Source organism: Electrophorus electricus, unplaced genomic scaffold (genome assembly GCF_041902795.1).
Source record: "Electrophorus electricus isolate QZ-2024a unplaced genomic scaffold, ASM4190279v1 Scaffold49, whole genome shotgun sequence".
Classification (NCBI taxonomy): domain Eukaryota; kingdom Metazoa; phylum Chordata; class Actinopteri; order Gymnotiformes; family Gymnotidae; genus Electrophorus; species Electrophorus electricus.
Genome location: NW_027658767.1, coordinates 1,008,811 through 1,014,810, shown reverse-complemented (window position 1 = coordinate 1,014,810; position 6,000 = coordinate 1,008,811). Strand labels below are relative to the sequence as shown.

Below are 6,000 nucleotides of genomic sequence, written 5' to 3'. Positions count from 1 at the left end.
TGCCAAGTACAGGCAGTGATCAGTGATCCAGGCAGCCAGTGAGAGAGGTCGTCATTTCCAAATAAAATCACCAAGAAAATCAAGCTTTTTGCTGTTTGCTTTTGAAAAATAAAGTCCTTGAAGGAACACAGGATATGACTGAATGAGCAAAGTTAAATTTATATAGAGCCTTTCAAGGAACATACAATGCTTTACAATGAACACGCACAGCTTCTATGTTCAGTCACCCTGCCGGATTTTGTGTTAAATTGTGAGAAAAAGAGTAAAATGTGTTATATCTATGTTAGTGCTCACTGTGCACTCAACAATCAAGACTCTCTACACATCCCTCCTCCCGCTTGTCCACTCACTCCAGGATGTGGGCTTTGTGCTGGTGTGCGAACAGCATCTGCAGGCAGTGGTTAGTGAGCTGACAGTGGCTAAGGTCCAGTTCTGACAGCCCTTCAGAATGTTCCAGAAACAGTGCCAGTGACCTACAGGCCTGCTGGTCCAGCCGGGTCTGACTGAGGATCACCATCTTACCCAGAGCCCGGGAGAGAGCCACAGCGCGTCTCACACACTCCACATCAGTCCCCACACAGAGAAGAGACAGGAACTGGAGCAGCATGGCTTTATTGCTGCTGAACACACTCAACATTCTCCAACATGTAGAGTCACAAAACACTAACACACTCACATAACTACTAACATTAATGCTATTTACACACATTTTGTTTCAAATGATAAAATTCTTTTCCCTTTTCCAGAATGCTTCCCTAGTTTGTGTGGTGTTGAGTCAGTGGCTTACTGAAGGGTGACTGTGTGTAAAATGGGGAAGAGTTGCCCTCACAGCCGTGTAGAGTGAGCTGTGTGTGTGTGTGTGTGAGAGCTCACTCTCTGGATGACCATGGAGACGACTCTGCAGTCCTCAGTGCTCAGAGTCAGTGTGTGTTTCTGTGTGTCTGCTGTGAGGTCCAGAGCAGAGCAGCAGGAGAAATCCAGTCTGTGCTGCAGAGCGAGGAGCAGATCTGTTGCTGCTGCCCCCTGCTGTAGTTCAGAGACACTGTAGCAGTGGAGCAGCCTCAGCAACAGCAGCCTGTCAACACGGAGAAAACAAAACACACACAGACAGTGGCAGGGCAGTTAATTTCAGGTTAATATAAATATTTCACCTAAATTTAATTTTATTCTGAAGTAAATATCCATGGATATTGCTGATTACCTGACAGGAGTCTCAATAAAACCTAAATGATGCTGGCACAAAATGACTTTTGAGGAAACTCATGAAAAACACATAAACGTACATAAACGTTTATATAACACTCCCTAAACAGACCAGTTCTGTGTTAAAATTCTGATTGTGAGAAAAGTTCAAGCCTGAGACGGGAGACGTGTTAGAGCAGTGGCTCAATGCTCTCCAGCTCCGCCTTTGGTATGGAGGTGAAAAGCAGGCTGAGAGAGACTGCTGTGCAGTGCTGGAGGGTGAAGCGCAGGGCAGCACAGTGGACAGAGTCCAGCTCTCTGCTGTTCAGGTTGATGCAGTTCTCTGCTGAATTCAACAAGCTGGACACACAGTGAGCAGAGCCAGTCTGATAGATCTCTCTGATGATGGACAGTACAAAGCTGGAGCTCAGCCTGGGGAGAAGACACACACACACACACACACAAAAACACAGACACACATTTCCAGGTCTCATGCTGTACAGTATAATTAAAGTGTTTGGACTGTTACTAACTGTGTGAACAATCTGAGCCACACAACACATGACTGTATTCTCTCACCTTCTGATCTGAAGTCTGGCCAGTACAGGCAGAAGGTCTCTGGGATTTTGTTACTTAATGTTGGGGATGTGTAGTGGTCCCATGAGCTGGTGGAAGCTCGTCTACTTTGCCGTAACGTCACCCTTTCGCCTTGCTGTCTGGATGCGTACTGTCTGTCAGACTAGCAATTCATCTACACTTCTCACAGATAAAACTGCCACTAATGACGAAGAATAAACATGCTGCATTCAGTGCTCTGAAGCAGAACATAAGTCATGATGAAAAAGCAAAATGTTAACATTACTTATGTTTGTGGTAGTTCCTTAGATATAGTTTGTGATGATAAAATAGTTTTCCATGGAAGTTGCCAGTTTCCAGGTAGAAAGTAGTTAAATCCAACAAAACATTTGTTAAACAGATAGAGAGCAGTAAGAGCTAGTATGCTGAAACTACCTGTTTCAAAAACAGGAAGCTTCCTTATGAAGGAAAGAGGTTCTTACGAACCTCAGCATTTTGACAGCAAGTATTAACCATGGCTATAAAACCATGTGAATAATTCAGTTATGGGATTAATCTAAAAAATAGAACATCAAATCTAATTATTTGGCCAGTACAGGGTTATGCAATATTCCTTCATCTCAGCAAAATGCAATAGCTTGACTTCCTTAACTGATTAATAATTAAAAAATATCTTTCTTGACTATAAGAATATAGCTTACCCATTAGAAAGATTAAACATCCAGTCAGCGTGTATCCTGGCATGTTAATGTAAAAGGCAGCTCCTACTGGATTTGGGGAAAGATTAGTAAAAGATTTCAAGTATCTGCAAAGCAGAAAACTGCCTATTCAACAGGCATGAATGATCTGCTACCGAAGTAGTTGTGTTATTTGCATAGCCTAATTAATATCATTAGATCAAGTTCTATATTACCTATATTGTTATATTAAAATGTTGCTATTGCTTTTTTGCTTCACAATTGTTACACATAATTGCTGCACCTGATACAAGGATAGGAATTTCAATTTATTCATACTGGATATAAGAATCATTAATGGCTGCTGAGTGAAGCACTTTCATTGAAAATTCATCCACCAATTTTTTTTTTTTTTTTTTTTTTTGGAACTAGAAACAGGGCACATCAACCAGGAATACATTCCAGGTCTGTTTTAGAACACTGGCTGTGATTCATTACATTTTGGCAATTGTGAAAAGAAACTGGATGATACTTCTAAAAGTAATTGTGTTTGCAGTTTATTTGCACAGTTACATGAACAACACTGGTAGCATAGTCAACAGGCTTGATGGTTTTCCAGTGCACGACACTGTGATACCAGGGCTGGCCCAAGCCTGTTTGGGGCCTACGCAGAAATCTGAGCTGCCACTGACATAACATAGGTAAAAAACAAATAGAAATAAATACATGGTCTTTGGCACCCTCTTGGCGGCCTTAGCAGGCTCTCATTTTGCTTATACGGCGGGACAATTGTTCTGCTGTTATCCTACCTATTGAGCAGTTTCTGGTGTTTATTTTAGATGGATTTTTGGTTGTATATATTATAATTAGGCTACTGTGGACAATTGTATACCGTATAGCTACAGCACCTGTACTTCACACACATGTAGTAATCGGATCTAGAAAGTTGCCAACCCTATTAAAATATTAGGTTTATAGTATAATATTTGAATTAAACAGACAAAGCATTAATCACAATCATTTGCATGATGATTAAATCTTGAACCAAAAATGTATCAGAGAGCTGTAGTGTTTTTTATAGACACACACCCAATAAAACTGTGCTTGACCATTTCTTGCCCTCTATATCATTCTCTGCAGTTTACTGAGAAAGACCTGACACTGGGTAATGCCATTGTCTATTCGAAGGCCAAAACAACAACAATCTTGGTTATCAAAGACTCACTCCACCCTGACCACAGCCTCTTCTTTTAGAAGCCATGAGAAAACCACCATCGCAGCTTGAGAGCACAAATCTAGCCTCTTAAGAGGTGTTTTGTTTCACAGGCAGATCGATATCTCAATGCGGTCCACATGAAAGCAATTTTCTTTCCCTGAGTGCAAATTGCACTTTTAATGCCTGATATTTCAGCCACTCATTTCTCTCACTACATGACAAAACTCTCGAAACTTTTCTCCAAAAGCACTGAATGTTATTCTAACCATTTATGGCCTTTCTCCATTCATGTACACAAAGTCCAGTATGATTCCAAATGTCATCAAAAGATATATCTGTTTGTAGCTGAACAACTTATACAATGCGATCTTTCTTCTTTGTGTCAAATGAACTTAACAATTGAAACATCCAAAACTGGCTGTGTTTCTTGCCAACATACTGGTGTTTGGACATGTGGGATTACTTGCATGTCGCTTTCAATAACTCAGTTGGTAGAGTAGAAGTTAAAACTTAAAAAAAAAGTCATCCTTAGGCTGTCGGCTCAACTCCAACTCACACAAACTTTATGTTTTAATGCAGAATCTGTCGTTTTATATGAGCATAAAAAGAGGTTTTTCCCTGACCGGGAATCGAACCCGGGCCGCGGCGGTGAAAGCGCCGAATCCTAACCACTAGACAACCAGGGACAAAGCTGCTGAGTTTACATGAGAAGACCATTTTTCAAAGTCTGCACTCCTACTATTCTGACAGTGTTTGGATGCATACTGGACTTGGTATGCATGAGTGGAAAAAGGCCATAAAGCGAGTTATTCATCTTTCTCTTTGTTCTACAAAAAAATGAAGTTTGCAAGAGTCAGGGCTCTTTTTTACCATCTGGGAAAAGAGGGAACGCTGGTGTCACTAACACATGGAAAGAGCTGTTATAGTATTCCCCATTTGTCTCCTTAAAGCTTCTGACATTTTAGCCACTCATTTCTCTCTCTACATGAAAACACTCTAGAAAATGTTCTCCAAAAAATACGGAATGTTATTCTAAGTACTCAGAAAATAGTCTTTTCCTCCCCCTTCTGACGCGTGAACTTATAGACGCCCTTGATTGCACGGTGTCTCTGTAATTGACAGGGGAGAGAGCGTATGCCATTCCCTCTCTCCCTAAGAGTACAGCCAATTATGCTCTTCTAGACTCTCGGCCACAAATGGCTGTGACACCATCAGTTTCAAAGTTAAACACAACTCCTATAGTACCAATAAAAGCTTCACACTCACCTCAGCTGGGACATGGCAGACACTGAAGGAAACTCCTCACTTCACTCTCTTCATCTGACCAGTCATTAAGCTCCACTGGTTTCTTCACTGTTTTGAGTTTCAGCACTTCTAGCACTTGTAATATTAGAATAGAATCCCTTTAGTTACTAAAGGTACACAGAAATGTACACCGGTACATAGAAACTTACTGTATGTAAGAGTGCAATAGTTCAAAGCTGTATTAGTGCAGATAAATACAACTACAGTGCCATTGCAGCTTTTAATGCTGTTTCAGTATCAGGGTCTTCAGGAAGGCTCCACCTGGCAACCCTGAAGTGCCTTGCTATGCTTAAAACTACACACACACACACACACACACACACACAAACAAACAAACACAAACACTTAACAAGGTGAGTTCTGCTTATTTGTTAAGAAGGCTGATCGCCATTTAAAATTAGATTTCACAAACTGTAATTGTTACACTGGTGAGTTTGAGGTAGAGATGCACTTTCATTAATACTGCTTACACTGTGTTTCTTTACAACACGCATGGACGTGTTGAAGCATCTCATATGCATAGAACACTAATACTCAGAGCATTGGAAGGTTGAAAACAGAAGCTATCTGGCTCACACAATGTTTTAAATGTGCCAAGGGAAATTCCAAGTGTGGCCATCCTTGAGTGGAGTGGAAGATAAATATGTTTTTTTTGTATTTCAAAGCGGCTGTAAGAGTATAACAGGCAGTTTAGAACATGTCAGTCCCTCCATGTAATTTCAGAGAAAATATCCTATGAAGATTGGACCAAGATTCCTGCAGAGTATTTTCAGCACATAGTGGAAACTATGCCAGAAAGAATTGCTGCAGTTCTGGAGGCCAAAGAAGGTCCAACATGCTATTAAATGGGTGTATTTAAGCCCACTGTGTCCTATAATAGGATGTTGCTGGAATGTATGTGGATGTTGTTGGAATGGCCGCAGAGTTGCGGCAGCAGTACAGGTAGTCTGTAATCCTTTCCCCCATGCGAGTGAGTTTGCCCTACTGCACGGGGTCGAGTTATGATGTGAATATTTAATGTTAATGTTTAGAGATAACAGAACA

The 6,000-nt window shown here is 40.9% G+C and overlaps 1 non-coding gene across 1 annotated transcript; it reads right to left on the bottom strand.

The window, feature by feature from the left end:
• Window positions 1-4,265: 4,265 nt before the first annotated feature.
• trnae-uuc (transfer RNA glutamic acid (anticodon UUC)) lies at window positions 4,266-4,337 on the bottom strand. Its single transcript has one exon. It is a non-coding gene; the product is annotated as a tRNA-Glu (tRNA).
• Window positions 4,338-6,000: the final 1,663 nt, after the last annotated feature.